The following is a 17,545-nucleotide window of genomic DNA, read 5'->3' as shown; positions in this document are numbered from 1 at the left end:
TGAGATCTACATAGGAATATTTCTAACTGTACTGAGAAAGCAGGCCTCCAGGCAGCCAGTAACATGAGAAGGGAGCCCTGGCTTTGGCTACACAGGTTTGTAGTAAAGATTCTTACTGGCTGTGCTCACAAGGGGAAAGGAGAAAGAAATCTTATTTTAAATGTCATAGACTCTTACTGCTATTAGTGGATGTTGGCAGACAAATATATAGTAGATCCATGTTATCTACAAGTACGCCCTTCCAAAAAATGCACCAGTGAAAAACAATATCACACATGCTCTAAATGTGTGGAGTTGAATACAGTACTGTGATGATCAGTTCCTGTATGGTACTGTGATGACCACATAATGCTGTCCAACTTCAGCTGGCATTCAACAAATCTAAATTTTCATGTTAACATTCAAAGCATATTCCCCTTTATTTTGCTATTTTTTAACATTTCTGAGTGATATTTTCAAAAAATTAAGGGCAGGTAAATATTCAACAGATACAAACATACAAGCATATATCTGATGAATCAGAACTTTTGTGTCCCAATTTAGTGGTATGAGTGCCTGGAAACTTTTTTTTTCCAGTCCTGGGCTTGAACTCAAGGCCTGAATGCTGACCTTGGACTTTCTCAAGGTTAGAACTCTACTACTCGTGCCACAGCACCACTTCTGGCTTTTTCTAGTTGAGGGATTGAACCCTGGTCTTCACACATGCTAGGCAAGCACTGTACCACTAGGCCAAACTCCTGGCATGTGCCTGGACATTTTAAAACCTCTTTTCTAAATATTTTGACTCTTTTTTAGGTTCACACTTTATCAAAAGCTACAAGTATATAAAATGATAGCAACATATCTAGAAACCTTTTTAATGTTTTGTGATTTGCATTTTTCATGTTAATTTGTACCCAATTCATTGAGAAGTGAGTTCAAAGAGCTCCTTAAGCTTCCACAGAAGAGTCAGTCCTACTAGATGAATATTCCTTTTACAAGGTTATCTGAAAAACAATTTTTAGAGTAAATGTGATTGATCTCTGCAATAATCACCCTAAATATCTTTGTAACTTGGACTTAAAAAATGGCTGAGTTGCTTATCGTCATTCATGCAGAGTGCATCATTAATTCCAACATCTCTATCTCTTTGCAACAATACATATAATGATTATATTAATTGAGAAAATCAAATTGCTGTAAGCACCAACAACTAAATATCAGCATCATCACTAAGAAGTAAATGGCTAAAATACAAGAATGCATTTATTTTAGAGGCACATAGAGGCAAATGTGCTCGTAATAAATATTTAATCATCTTCATTCTGTTCTCTCAGCACATTAAAATCATCTAATATTGTTAAAATAATTAGTCTTCTAAACAGCCGAGGGAAAACAAGGAGGATTGATCTCTTTCCCAGATTAAACAATGCAGCCCCCAACATTTTGATGACTCTAACTAATAACAGAAGCTCCAGTCAGAAATCCTGTTGTGTGGAGGGCAGTTCATGTCAAAAGAATATCAATTTCTGATATTCATTAGACAGTATCCTATCAAGCAATAGATGAACACTTTCAGTCCAAGTAAACAGAGAGAATCAACATGCTACCAAGAAAGTATTTTTCTGTAGCTAACCTAGCATGAAAAGCACAGAAATAAAATCACAATGTATGCTGGCATGGTTACCACTGAAGTCACTGGATGATTCTGGGCTTTTGAAAGATGGACATATTTTGACCATTTCAATCATAGCAGACACGGTCAATTGACTTGTAGAAGGGATAGAAATGGGGTTTCACATTCCACGGTTCTATTTTTACCAAACTGCAGGACAAAAAAAAAGACATTTATGACTTATCTTCTGGGTTTCAAAATTATTTGGGGGAATTTGAGTTGTTATGGTTCATCTTCCTGGAACTTACTGGGGCTACTTTTGCAAAAGAGGTTTTGTATTTCGTAAAAAAAGCTAAAACTATCATAAAAATGAACCCCTTGGTTATGGTCACTAATTTCCTGAAACAAAATAATTGGTAAAGCTTCTCCTTGTTTAAATTGAACCAATGTTGAATTGTCCTAGGATTCATAATGTAGAAACATATTAGTTCCTAATCTGAGGTAATTTAGAGGGAAATATCAAAAGCTCAATGAATGCTGATAAGACTTCTCCACTAATGGTTTACATGTGCACTGAGGTCTCCGAGGAAATGGTGCAGAACAGTATTCAGATTCTACAATATTTCACACATAGTCTTCAATACATCAGCTGCCAAGCCTTATTGCTATTGCTTTTTCTTAATGTTTAAACTTTCTCTGATATATTAAATTTTGCTCATCAGAACACAAAAAAATATCCAAGAGACATTTGAGTCTCTTTTATAAATGATTTGTTATTTTTAGCATCATCTAACCTTTAAAAAACTACAAGATAATTATCTTGGGAAACATCTCTCGTAGTTAAAAGGAAGATATTTTTTAATCTATTATCTCACACAAATTAACCATCTCTTTGCAAACTGGATAATGATTTTTTAAATGTGCAATTTAAAATTTCAAACCATATTACCATTTTCCTCCCAGAAGCTTCACTGTCAGTGACTTAGTAAAACCATCATTAATCACAAGATAAGCTAAAGTCATGTGGTGATTGTAATTTGGTCCCACAGAACCCAAGACAAATGATATGGAATACTATTAGCAATGATAGCTTTAATGCAGACATTCATCATGGTCCCATGTTCACATGATGCGACTTTGGGATAAAAACATGGGGAAAAGTGCCTAGCTGTTAAAAATTCTATCACTATTAAATTATAATTTCCACAGAATTGTACAAAATAAAGGTGTTCAATTTTTTGTGTTTCGGATATTTTTTCTCTTAAAAAGACAGAATAGCAGGGGGGGATGGAAGAAGCCAGATGTGGAGCAATTAGAATAGTGAGTGCTGATTAGGTGTTATCTATCTAATTTCTAATAATAGAATCTGGAGTCTCTGGGAAGATTTCTATTTATAGGAGCCACAAGATGCTGTGACATACCAGAACAGGTAAACTGCTAACAGAGGTTAAGAAAAAATGTCACAAGTTTTCTCTCTCTCTCTCTCTCTCTCTCTCTCTCTCTCTCTCTCTCTCTCTCTCTCTCTCTCTCTCTCTCTCTCTCTCTCCTGTTTCTGTCTTTCCTCATACACATACACAGCTTCATTCATCAGTGGTACACTTTATTGATCAAAGATTTAAAATAAACTATTTTATAATCTAAAACAACAAAATACCATTTCTGCTGTCACATTTAAGAAGCTTGATTCTTCAAGGATGTAGAACATTATTAGTAAGTTCTTTTCCTGCAGGGAATCTTGATGCAATTGGTTGTAACAGAAAAAAAAAGAGTCAGTACAATTCACAATTGGGAATTCATGTTGACTGTGGTTTGCAGCTTTCTCCTGAAGAATAAGAGATTTGAGCTTTCATTTTTCATGTGCAGAATGCAATCCATTTTGCGCCTTCAAGAATACACTGTGTATTTTCTTAAGTATTTTTCCCCATTTACCATAGTCATTTATACCATCTGAACAATACTGGGTAGCTTCTTCAACTATACCCACCTCTCTCATGAGTTTATATTTTCTGATGTTATTATTTGAATTATCGACTGTGCAACCCACTCTTGGAACCTAAAGGTAATCCTTAACACTTCCACCGACATAATTGAGGTTTTGCACACCAAATCTTAGGATCTTCATGATCTGACTTGATAAACAATGCAAATCAATGCAAATGATACTATAACTTGATTACCTGAACATTTGAATCATTCCATAGTGGTATTGATTCTGCAAATATGTATGCCTGAATACACATGTATAAATGTTTCTTTAATGTTTATACACTTATATTGCATTTAGCTTAATTATATCAAATTTCATTTATATTGTTATCATTTATATTTATTCCCCAAAGAGTAAACACTACACTTGCTTTGGCATTGCTCTAGTCAAATTCTCACTGTCATTAAAAGGTTGTTTCATACAGTTTTAGACCATGAAAAATGCAAGCCATTATTACTGGAATGGTAAAAGAAATTTGCAATATCTATGGCAAATCAACTTGAGGTATCTAATTTAGAATCCCCTTACAGAATTGAGCTACTATAGCAACAAAAGATTAGTCACTAAATGCCAGAAGTTTCTTATGATATGAGTGTCAGCTTAAGTCTGGCTGCATACCAATTTCAGACATGCTCAATTTCAGGTTGCAAGGTTTAGACAAAATATTTTGTATATAACACATATTTATGGAAATGTATGGTCTCCCAGGGTACCATAACAGTGTTCCAGGGGCTTGGGTGGCTTAAATGATGAGATATTATCTCTCATAGTTCTGTTAGCTCAAAGTGTTGGTATCTTCAGAAACTCTCTAGTTAGATGGTTGATGCCTTTACTGTATGGTCTCACCCAATCTGTCCTCCTGTTTGCGTACTCCTGTGATTTTCTGTAGAGCCACTTAGTCAAACTGTAATGAGATTCACTGCAAATGATCTCCTTATAGTCTAATTATGTTTTAGGCACTCTTATCTCTAGCTAGGTGCCAGTGGCTCCAACCTGTAATCTTAGCTACTCAGGAGGCTGAGAACCGAAGATTGAGGATTGAAGTTTTGAAGACAGCCTAGGCAAGCAAGTCTAAGAGACTCATCTCCAATAAGTTACTCAGACAACAGCACAGAAAAAAAGGCAGAAATGGTGCTGTGGCTTAAGTGGTAGATCACTAGGCTAGAGTGAAAGAAACTCAGGGACAGTGCCCAGGTCCTGAGTAAAAGACCCAGGAAGAAGGGGGGAAAGGGGGAAGAAAGAAATAAAAAGTCTTATCTCTAAACACAGGCCCATTCTGAGATATTTTGGATAGGGGGTGTGGCATACATCAGATTATCATACCTACCTACCATGTATCAATGACAATTTAGCAAAAGAAATAATTAGAATAATATCTTTGGCATCCTAAAGACTATTTTGTTCTATTGGTATGTTTAAATCTTCAGTTTTAGCTATACAACCTCATATATTATAGCTAGGATCATGTGACCTAACAGTGGAGATCAAAGTTTTTGGCCCATAACAAATCATCATTAAGATTTGTAAGAATGATGGGGTGCTGATGGCTCACACTGATAATTCTAGCTATTCAGGAAACAGATCTGTGGTTCAAAATCCTCCAGAAGTAGAGTTATCTCTCAGATGATAGAGCGCTAGTCATGTCCCCCAAAAGCCTTCAAGGACAGTAGCTGGGCCCTGAGTTCAAGTTCCAAGACACACATGATTTGTAATGATCAAACATATTGATAGGCATTGTCAGATTTTGTTTAGGGGATTCATCGCAACTTATTTCCTATGGGATGGTAGTATTCATGACACAGGAAGGTTGCTGTCCATGTACCTAATTCACACATTATTTCACAAAGCTTTCCTAACAGATATTCTCACCACTGTGATTACAGAAGTTGTTGAATTTCAGAAACAATATGAATTAATTATATTCAGTATATAAAATTCTTCTTAGTTTTCTCCAATTGTTTTAAGACTTGTTCACTATATTTGGGTCCAATGAAAAAGAGCCACCGGCTCATTTTACTTAGCATATTAGAATTTTCTAGGAAATGTATTTTCAATCTTGTGGTAATTCCCTGGAAACATTTCCTTCAACATGGATGCTTCTAACTGGGACCAAAAGTGAGATTCTTTGTTTTTTGCTGTTGTTGTTGTTGTTTTGTTTTTAAGATAAATCAAAAGGGGCTGTGACAACAGTTCAAATGGTAAAATGCCACCCTGGAATTTATTCCATAACTTAGGACCCAGTGAAATTTCTTTGGTGTATTCAAGATGACTCAATTTTTTTTAAATCAGCACATATAATATTCTATATTTAAAGCCATAGAATTACTATTGATGCCCAAAATGAATTTTATAAAATTTTATATCTATATAGTAGCGTTAGTATCATAGGATCTCAGAAATGTTTGGGAAGGTCTCCAGGAGTGAGATCATTTCGTTACACATTTGAATTTGTATTGTTTTATGGTATTACTGCATACATACTTCTAATTGGCAATTATGGGAAAGCAGTTTCTTTTCACTTCACTTTTTTTTTTTAATTAAAGCATTTGTGAGGATTGAACTCCGAGCCTTGCGTTGAGTTCCTTTGCTCAAGCTACCACTCTACCTATTTGAGCGATGGCAGTACTTCCAGTTTTCTGGTGGTTCATTGGAGATAAGAGTCTCATGAGAACCAGGCTAGGTGGCTCATGCTTGTAATCTTAGCTCCTCAGGAGGCTGAGATCTGAGGATCAAAGCCAGCCCAGGCACAGAGAACCCGAGAATCTCGAATTAACCTCTAGAAAATGGGATGTGGGGCTTGGCTCAAGGGTAGGGTAGTAGCCTTGAGCTGAAGAGCTCAAGGACAGCTCCTAAGCCAGTTCAAGCCTCATGACCCACAAAAGAAAAAAAAAAAAAAAGGGAATCCCATGGGTACTTTCTTGCCTTGGCTGGCTCTGAATGTAGATCCTTGTTGCTCTCCAGAAACACCGGTATGAGAGGGGTACCCAGGACCAACCTGAAGTCCCAAGGAGCCAAGCAAGATGGCAAGTATCTGACAGTTACCTGGGAAAAATGTAACACAGCCAGGAGCTGAGTCAGCCATGAAAGAGCAGCAGATCTCAAGTTTATTGCATTGGGCACATAATTATATACTGTGAGGGAAAGAGGAAGTAGGAAAGGGAAAAGGAACCAATAGAAAAAGGCCAAGGTGCTATCACCAAGGGTTAGGGCAAACTTTCAAGTGTTGAAATACTGGGAGGGATGGTGCAGGAAAGGGCGCATGCGGGCTGAGGAAGTGCACTAGGGGAGTTCAGTTGAGTCACATATATGACAATACTTCAAGAGTGGTATGGGAGGTATGTGAGTTATGCCTAGCCAAAGCCCTTTAATGGCTGCTGATCCCAACAGATCTTCAGATCTCACCACCCTTCTCTGAATGTCTAGGATTACAGACATGAGCCGCCAGTGCCTGGTTAGGAGTTTCTAAAAAATGTGAACATTTTATATATATATATATATATATATATATATATATATATATATATATATATATATATATACACACACACATATATATATGCCCTGGGCTTAAGCTCAGGGCCTGAGCACTGTCCTTGGACTTTTTCAAGCCTAGAGCTCTACCATTTGAGCCTCAGTACCACTTCCAGCTTTTTTCTATGTATGTGTTACCGAGGAATTGAACCTGGGTCTTTGTGCATGCTAGGCAAGCACTCTACCACTAGGCCAAACTCCCGGCCTGGTTCCCTTATATTTTTATCATGGACTCATTTTATTAGGAATATTAATAATTTTATATTGACATTAAAATGCATATTGTTGGGGCCTGACCTCCATCTCTGAGGCCTGATTCTGGCTCAGCGGCAATTAAAGGGCTTTGACCAGGCATTTGGTCTTTTGCATACCTCTCTTAAGGCATCTCTGTGTACAATACTCTATTGAACCCCCCGCAGTTTCACGGGTCTCGCAGCAGCTCAAGTCTGCACCTGTCCTGCCTAGTACCTGAAAGCCCCACCCAGACCCTTAGTGGTAGCACAGAGGCCCTCTTCCTATTGGCTAGCTTCCCAGTGCCCACCTTCTCCTACCCTAACAGTATATAACTAATTGTCTGACGCAATAAAGGAATGAGAGAGCATGAGAGCATTGGAGAACAAGAGATCAGCAGAGATCAGCAGAGAGATCTGATGCGCTTTCATGGTTAACACTGCTTCTGACTCAGCGTGTTTTTTTTCTTCCCCGGTGATTGGGGGAGGGCTGGGTATTTGACACTTACCATCTCGCTTGGCTCCCAGGGGACTACAGGCTGGCCCTGTGTGTCCCTCCCCAGTCCTGTGTTGCTGCCCTGGAGAGGAGCAACAGCATATCACATTTTCTCCTCCCACTTACATTATCTGAAAACTATCATCATATAATTCTGAATCTATTTTTATTGTGGTAAGCATTTCTCCTAAATAAGCAAATAATGAATAATGTCAGTATTTTTTCATTTGTTATATTTGGAGTCTATTTTCTGGTAAATTTCCCCATAAAATGAATCTTCACAAACTGTTGACCTTTAAAAGGAATTACAATGACGTCACTTCTGATATTTCTGTTGCTGAACAATAATAAAAAAGAACTGATCCTAGGTTCTTTCTCGAATGCCATTTAAAAAATATTCTTGAGATGCAGTTTTGGAATTTGTATTTTTACAATTTGCTAAATGTACAGTACAAAAATAGCCTACTTCTGTAGTGTAAACCTCTGCCAAGGACTTTTTGTTCTTTCTTTATGATGAAGGCAGAGTCTTCATTAAAAAGCAAATTTTCCATTTCAAATGTTGAATAAGATGATTCTTAAAATAATTCTGTTATTTAAAATTAGCTTCCAAAAAAGGAATAAAAAGACATGTACACAAGATTTTTTTTCCACAGAAATATGGCTTGGTTGTAAAATGGAACTGTGTTAATCATTTACTATGTAGAAATCCAAATAAGTTTTTAATTTCATGGTGTTCAGAATAATGGTTTTCCTTAATAAATACAAAGTCTTAAACATACTTTGTGATAACATTGTTACATATAAAATTGTGCTATCCTTAACGAAAAGTTGTTAAGCAATGTAATAACCTAGTTTTCTCTCTACCAGAAGTCTACCTTAGAACAGATGCTACTGGTTTTAAAGGGTATTTTAAACTCAGCAACTATCATCCTAAAGATATTATCTCTCCAGTTTTGATAGAATCAGCTATATCTTTCCCATCACATTTTCTCTTGAGGCCTTTTATACATGATAATGGTTTCAACTCATTAAAGGGCAATTTTTTGTAAAACATAATACACAATTGCATGGTGAAGATGTTGATTTCTTTAATAATATTCACTGTGGACATGTAAAACAACCTAGTACTAGCAGTGGCTAGCAAGTAGAAAATTTCTCAGATGATCTGGACACTGTGTGACCTACATGTTTGTATCCTCACATAATTCATTTGTGGAAATTCTGCCTCCCAGGTTGAAAGATTAGTAGGTGGATTTCAGAAGTCATTTTAGAAAACAGGGCTTTCATACATGGGTTTACTTCCCTTGTACAGAGGCCAGAGAAAGATCTCAAATTCCTTCTACTACGTGAAGATTCAGCCCTGAGGTTCTGTCTATGAACTGGAAGACAGATTTCTCAGGAGAAAATCATAGTTGGCTTCATTTTGGACTTTTCAGCCTGAAGAACATCAAGAAGTACATTTTGTGTATGGATTAAATAGACTGAGACATGCTTTAGGATAGATCAATATTTCCCAAAGCATGCTGCATGGGGAGTCTCATTCAGTGTCACTTAGAGGTGTCTGTTGAACATAATTGATGTTGCCTTTACACTGGAGCTAACAAATCCGATTGCTTAAGTTTGAAACAATTACCACGAATACGACAAACAATAGTCTGCAAAACAGGAAGATGGTGGCAGATATTCTATATCTCAGCCTGTGTGCCAATACATGTACTGATAATTGACCTGGGAGTGGTCTTTGATAATAAGACTTCTTAGGAGGTGAGTTGTGCTATGGTCAAGTACCTTTACTCTCCCCACACATAGAACATATAACTCCTTGTAGCAATCTAATTTTAGTAAAATATTCTCAATGGCATGTGTTTCCCTATGAATGGGAATGACATCTAATAACTCTTGTTAAATTAACTTTTTCCTTCTGTGTACAAGCCATTTATGTCCTGTTCCATAGAATGAAGAGTTTTCTTGGGTTCTGTTCTGTTTTATTTGAATACATTTGATTATCTTCTCTCAACAATATCAGCCAGGACAGTCACTTAATTTTCAGAATCTAGTGCAGAAGATATTTGTGTGAATGCTTATGCATAATGCATAATCATAAAATACATGTGATATACTTTGAAATGATGGCAACATCATCTGAGACAATCACTGACTCCTGTGTGGTCACACAAGTTGTTTTCCTAAGAAGCTCTTCTTGAAAATAAACTATCTATATGACTTAGAGTCATGATTAATCAAAACATTGATTGAAAAAAGGAAAAGACACATGTTTTTAACTGAACATTTATGTGTTATATACTTTCCATGGTTATTTTGTATCAGAAACATTATAACTCATGTAATTTTGAAGTTACCTATTGCTATTATAAGATGAATTAATTCGAAGGTAAAATTTGTTGAAGTCACTATGACAAAAGACTTCCTCAATCAATTGTTTGAATTTACATCAAATTCTCTAACATTCAATATTTTATACTACCTTCAAAACTACTCCAACAGAATCTAGATTTTTAGAATACTGTTTCCATACAATATGTATTCAATCTGACAGAAAACAGAAGTAATAAAATATATTCTTTGATTTTTGGCCTTCAGTTAATAGACAGCTAAATTCTTAGGCCTGCTGAAGTGTTACTTAACAAAAGTTTCCTGCTTTCTCTCATCTTTTGCCAGCATAAATACACATAAAAAAATTCTAAAAGTTGCTAAACACACCCTTCTCACATGTTCCACGTGGAGACATTTAAATAGCTATGTGGTGTGGATAAAATAAAGTAGCCTTTAAGATCACTGCCAGCTGGCACTGAAATGAATCTTCAGAACCATTGTTTTCTCTTCTCTCTCTCTCTTTTTTTTCAGGACTCCCTGAGGACAGCCTGGAAAACAGTTTCTGTCTTGCTTTCTAACACACTTCATGCATCATTCTAACCTACAGTGACAGAGTTCCTGTGGTGTGTTACCCTGAATGGGCAACAATGTTCCCTCAATGCTCACTCAGAAGATAATTTCTGCAATTCGTGTTCTTCCCATGTAACCCGTATGCTGGACTCCCGGCCTTACTAATGTCTGCAGTGTATGCTCTATCGACATGTGCTAAAATGACAACTCCCAAATTGTAGAAACATTTGCATTGAAAACAGCATGGATACTTTATGGTCTAAGTGCCAGGCTGTAGAGAGAAAATGGGCGGTTTGTTCTGACATTTAAAACAGTATACTCAAAATACTTATTCTTCCTTGCCTTTCATTTCAAACTGGATATATTTCTTTTCATACTTCCTCACAGCTGAATGTTGAATTTAGTAGTGTTTCATAGATCAGCTTTCATTTTTCAGGTAAGTGACATTAAATATCTGTAAATGATTTTATAATTATTGTTGCCCTTAAAGTTTTTGTAAGAGAAAAATATGAAATTATTCCTTGTAAGTGGAAGCAGATTCCACTTCAAAAATGAGTAAAACTGATTTTTATTAAGGTAAAAAAATGCAATTTCCAAGATGTTGAATTTTGCCATCTCCAAAGAAATTTGTTTCATTATTTTAGGTTGTAGCCAGCTAAATCCAATTAAATATTCTATTGAGTGCTTGTTATCTGTTTTGATATATTAAAAGATAACCTTTCCTATTCCACAAGGTAGGTCTTCACACTGTACCTTTCCTGAAAACCTTCCACATGATTTTAATTAGAATATTACATAACATGTTTAATATATAGATTTCATTACTCGAGCATGTTGGTGTTTTAGTTTTTAAAGCTATTCATTTATTTTTCCTCATATATTTTTATTGTAATTAATAGAAGGGTTACAGTTATATTTGCCAGATAGAAGGTGCATTACTTCACACACATTGATACCTTTTCTCATGTCTTGGTCCCCATTTCCCTCCCCCTAATCCCACCCCTCATCTTGTTTTCCCCCAGTCCCTATCCTATCTGATATATTGTATATATGCCTATTTGGTTATTAAGAAATTTTTGACCAGTGTCAAGGAGACCTTCTGTATCTCCTTTTCTGTCTTGTAAAGTTTTCAATGTATCTGCTTTTACCTCGAGGTCTTTCATCCATTTGGAGTTAATCCTGGTGCAGAGTGACATAGAAGGATCCAATTTTAGTTTTCTGTAGTTGCTTCCAGTTCTGCCTTCACCACTTGTTGAAGAGGCTGTCTTTCTTCCATTCTATTTTTTTTGGCTCGCTTATCAAAGATTAAGTGGCCATAGGTCTGTGGGTTGATTTCTGGGTCTTCAGTTCTATTCCATTGTCCTCAGGCCTGTTCTTGTGCCAGTACCAAGCTGTTTTGATAATTATAGCCCTGTAATAGAATCTAAAGTTTGGTATTAAATTTCCTCCTGTGCTGTTTTTTCTGCTAAGAACTGTTTTTGCTATACAGGGTATTTTATTATTCCATATGAAATTTTGTGTTGCCTCTTCTATTTCCTTAAAGAATGACATTGGAATATCAATGGGTATTGCATTGAATTTGTAAATAGCCCTTGGCAAGATTGCTATTTTCATGATGCTAATTCTTCCAATCCAGGAGCATGGGAGGTTTTTCCATTTCCTCAGTTCTGCTTTAATTTCCTTTTTCAAGATTTTGAAGTTTTCATCATATAGGTTCTCTACATTGTTAGTTAACTTAATTCCTAGGTATTTTATTTTCTTTGAGGCTATTTCAAAAGGAGTTGCTTCCCTGATTTCATCTTCATTCCTCTCATTGTTGGGATACAGGAAGGTAGTCGATTTTTGAGGGTTACCTTGCCAAAGTTTCAATTCAGCTCAACCAACTTGGGAGTAGAGTCTATAGGGTACTTTAAATACAGAATCATGTCATCTGCAAAAAGGGAAAGTTTCACTCCCTCTTTCCCTATTTGGATCCCCTTTATGCTTGCTTCTTGCATTCTTGCTCTGGCTAGGAATTAAGTGGGCATCCTTGTCTTTTTCCTGATTTTAGAGGAAATGGCTTTAGCTTTTCACTATTTAGTATAATGCTAACTGTGGGTTTGTCATACACAGCCTTTATTATACTGAGGAATGTTCCACAGATTCCTAGTTTCTTCAGAGATTTTAGCATAAAGGGGTGTTGGATCTTGTCAAATGCCTTTTCTGCATGTATTGAGACAATCATGTGATCCTTGTCCTTGGTCCTGTTGATGTGATGAATTATATTAATTGACTTGTGTATATTGAACCAGCTTTGCATCCTTGTGATGAATCCTATTTGATTATAGTGTATAATTTTTTTTTGATGAGTTGCTGAAGATGGTTGGCCAGTATTTGTTGAGGTTTTGCATCAATATTCATCAAAGAAATGGGTCTATAGTTCTCTTTCTTTGATGAGTCACTGTCTGGTTTTGGGATGAGGGTTATGGTGGATTTGCAGAATGAGTTTGGCAAAGAGCCTTCATTTTCAATTTCATTGATGAGTTTGAGGAATATTGATGTAAACTCTGTAAAGCTATTAACTTCTTAAAACAATAAGCCTTTACATGAATTGATTATCATAGACTGACTTTCCTAATGATTAGCATGAGTGCATAATTGGATACATTATTAGTGCCTTATAATTTTGATAATAGTTTTGTGTATAGTGTTATTAAAGCAACAACAATGATATTAAACATTTTATAACCCATCCATGTATTTATTGGTGAAGTTTATTTTGTGTTTAAATAAAGCATGGCTCCCACATTATTTGGATAACCATATTTTTTCTAAATCTTATGACCACCAACACTGGAAAATGATACACATATATATCTACTGTAAACATGTGCTTATAATTATTACATAGAGATCAGTGTTATCAACCTCTCTTGATTTATTTATGTAGGAAAAGACACACAGTGAAACCAGCATTTTTTTTGCCAGTCTTGGGGCTTGTACTCACAGCCTAAGCACTGATCTTGGGTTTTCTCAAGGCTAGAGCTCTGCCACTTGAGCCACAGAACCATTTCCATCTTTTTTTCTATGTATGTGGTACCGAGGAATCGATCCTGGGTCTTCATGCATGCCAAGGCAAGCACTCTACCACTAGGCAAAATTCCCAGCCCCAGCATATGTTTTTTAATGACCTATCAGATGATAACCTCTATCAAATAAAGATATTCTCTCATTAACAAATAATTTTCATTGAGCAATGTCAATTTAAATATCACATTACACCTGAAATGTTCTTTAACCTCTCAGACTTAACGATGGTACAATTTCTTTTACAGAACTGTATTTCTCTGCTTTTGTCAAAATATAACTAGCTAGGTAATCAGCTTGACATAGTCTACTATACATATTCTAATCTCCTATTTAGTTATTAAGATTCTTAAAAATGGGCATCAGATCTTATGGGCACATTTGGAATGAACAAAATGATGAATGAATGCAAGTCTATTTTACTACACATATTTATAAAAATGCGTAAGTGACATATAATGCAATCTTTTACTATAATAAATAGAATACATGCAAGCAAGGTTTACTATACACATTTATAAGAATGTATAAGTGACAATGTAATTTAATTTAATTTAATTTAATTTCATCACAAAACCCTTGAAACATTTTCCTTCTAATATTAAGGCTGTTTATACATAATCGCAATTCAGTATTATCCATTCTTGATTATATGCTGCTAAATTGAGATATGGAACTCTGAATTTTGGAGGACAGTTATTTATAATAGTTTTGGTTTTACTTGAAGAGCAACATGACACATCATTGCTAAATGGCACATTGTGATTAAGATAACAGATGGGGAGGTCAGACAGAATTTCTGTCACTATCTGAGTAAATTTGCATAAATTACTTAATCTATTTCAATTTCTTCATCTATAAAGCAACAATAATAACATCAATATTATAAATAATTTACATGGTAGAGATAGTAAAAATTAAGTCATTAGTATATATCTGGCATATTGTACATCTTTAGCAAATGTCTTGTTTTTGCTTCCATGAATGACAAACTATCACAGACTGTATGCCTTGAACAGTAAACACTGATTTCTCACAGTAGTGCAGGTCTAACATCCAAACCTGCAGATCGGGTTATTTTTCCATTCTTGCACACCTTGTTCTCTTCTTGCTTCATCCTTAGACATCTGTTATCCTCCAAGGTCATTAAATCCATCTTGAGGGCACTGTGCTCATGACCCCATTTTAACCTAATTTACCTTCTAAAGGGTCCATCTTCAAATACCAGGAGATTGGGGATTATGAGTCAAAAGAATAGGCTTGAAGGAGCAACGGTAGGCATCTAGTCATAAAATTAAGATATTGCTTCTGCTACTAATATTGCCACTGTAATCACTATAACCAATACAGTATCATTCATTTTCCCATTCCAAGTGATTCCTGTTAAAAACAAATCAAATTTGTGTGCCAGTGGCTTGTACCTGTAATCCTGTCTACTCAAGAGGCTGAGATCTGAGGATCATGGTTCAAAGTCAGCTCAGGAAGGAAAGTCTATGAGACTCTTCTCTTCAATAAACTACTGAGAAATAGCCAGAAGTAGCCCTGTGGCTCAAATGATGGAGCAGTAGCCCTGAGCACAAAGAATATCAGGGACACCTCCTAGAACCTAACTTTAAGCCCCAAAACCAGCCCAAAAGTAAACCTCTAAAAGCCAAAAATATAGGTCTAGAGACTTCAGAGAAATGTGTAGGCATAGTAAGCATATTGGATGAGGTTTAGTATAAAGTCTGAAGTGTGATACTTAATATACAGGGCTGTTACCCACGCTTTCATATTCTTTTAAATCTAAGTGTACTGTTGCATCAGCGTTATACTGCCAATATCCTATTTGCTAAGGGTCTCTAGACTATATTCATTAGGGAACCTTTTATTTTCTCTTTTATTTTTCTTCTAATAAATGGGACTCATGAAATCAAGATGCCAGGACTGAACCTAAGGTAGAATAGGTATACAAGTATGTATATAGATGCCTGATAAAGCATGATATCATAAACACCAAAGCCTTTCTTTTATTTTTTTCTCTCCTTAGTTGTAATTCATCATTTGCACAGTACAGAAAAATAGCCTTCAACTGTAATGTAAGATGTGTAAATTCTATGATAACTCCATTAGAGCATGCAATTTGTTTTGTTCCTAGGTATATTCTCAGTCTTGAAAGAAAGTCTGGCAATATAAAACATTCAATAAATGTCTGATGACTTCAAACTATCAAATTTGTGAGACAAAGAAAAGTAGACAAACTCTAGTAAGGGAATGTCTCCAAATAATTCAGTCATTCATTGATTTACTCATTCCCATCTACTTCTTATTAAGTACCTACCATTATAATGTAAGAACTTTTGTGAATAATTATCATATTTTCAGTTATGTTCATTAAATTAGCCTATTTTTGTATGAATGAATAAATGGTCTATACTGAAGCAAAATCATATTAGATGAATTGCAAGAAGTAAAGAAAGAGCATTTAATTTTCAATAATCCATCTTTCTTCATTATCCTTAACAAAGATTTAATACACTCTGAAATAAATTGGTTGGCAGTCATGCTATTTTCACTCCATAGGCATCATTTTATTTCAAAGAATATCCTCTACATTTATTTGAGGCAGAGAAAGAACCTCTATTATCCCGGTTTCATGAAAGCCTAAGGTCCATTACTGTGTGGGACTAATATAAACACTGAAATCTCTTTTCCTGGAGGTTCTAGGCCAAATAGTTAAAGAATTATTTATATATTTTGAGAGGAAAAATGGAAAATTACCTCTATGCAACCTAAAATCCATGTGTAGGAATCAAGAAATTCACCCCTCCAGGAATTATTCTTTTTTTTTTTAATATGATGAGAAATAAACATAGAAAGGGATATATATTTGGTTGACATGTAGACTTCTAGAAGCTATAGAACAATTTTCTGAATTCAAGATTCTTCCTCTAGTTCATAATCTCCCAGTATAGTTCTTACTTTAATTTCTTTAACATATATATATAGTCATTTTACCTCCCTTTTATCTTCCTATGAATAGAATTAGGCATTTAAAATTATTGTTTTTCCATTTCTCCCAAACAATAATATATACATGTATTAGTTAGCTCTTCATTGCTGTGATGAAGACCTGGAAAAACTACTTGAAGGAGGGATCACTTATCTAAGTAATTAGTTTCAGACAGTTCACTTCATACAGCCAGGAAGGCAAAGAATAAAGAAAGCACAGGCCCAGAGTAAGAACATTCACCAGCCCATAATTAACTACCACCAATAATACCATCATTTTATGAATTCATGGAGGAAATTCATTCATTAGGCAAAGCCTAATGGCTCTGGAAATTCCATCACAGGCACAACCAGATGCATACTTTACTAATCTCCTATTTCATTTCCCAATCCAGTCAAATTGATAACAAAAATAATCTGATAGATTCATATGTGCAGAGAATGCCTATGTTAATTTTGTGTTATTTATTATTCTGTAGTATCAAGATACCACAATATGTCCACTTTACCATTAAAATTCATATTATCTTTGTGTAGGTAAGACTGTTAAAATCACAGCTGCTATAATTTCTTTGGTTCAAAGTACAGTTTTTTATATATAGCTACCAAACAACTCTTGGTAAAGACCTTGGCTTCCCATTTGCTGCTTATTTATCTGCAGAAACCACTACCCCATAATTTCCCAAGGGGATGTGATAATCTATTTATTCCTACAATCAATGCACATGTCTATAATGTCTAGAAGT

Source organism: Megascapheus bottae, chromosome 8, assembly GCF_031878675.1.
Source record: "Megascapheus bottae isolate mThoBot1 chromosome 8, mThoBot2.hap1, whole genome shotgun sequence".
NCBI lineage: Eukaryota > Metazoa > Chordata > Mammalia > Rodentia > Geomyidae > Megascapheus > Megascapheus bottae.
The sequence above is the reverse complement of the archived record's forward strand: the minus strand, read 5'-3'. Positions refer to the sequence as shown.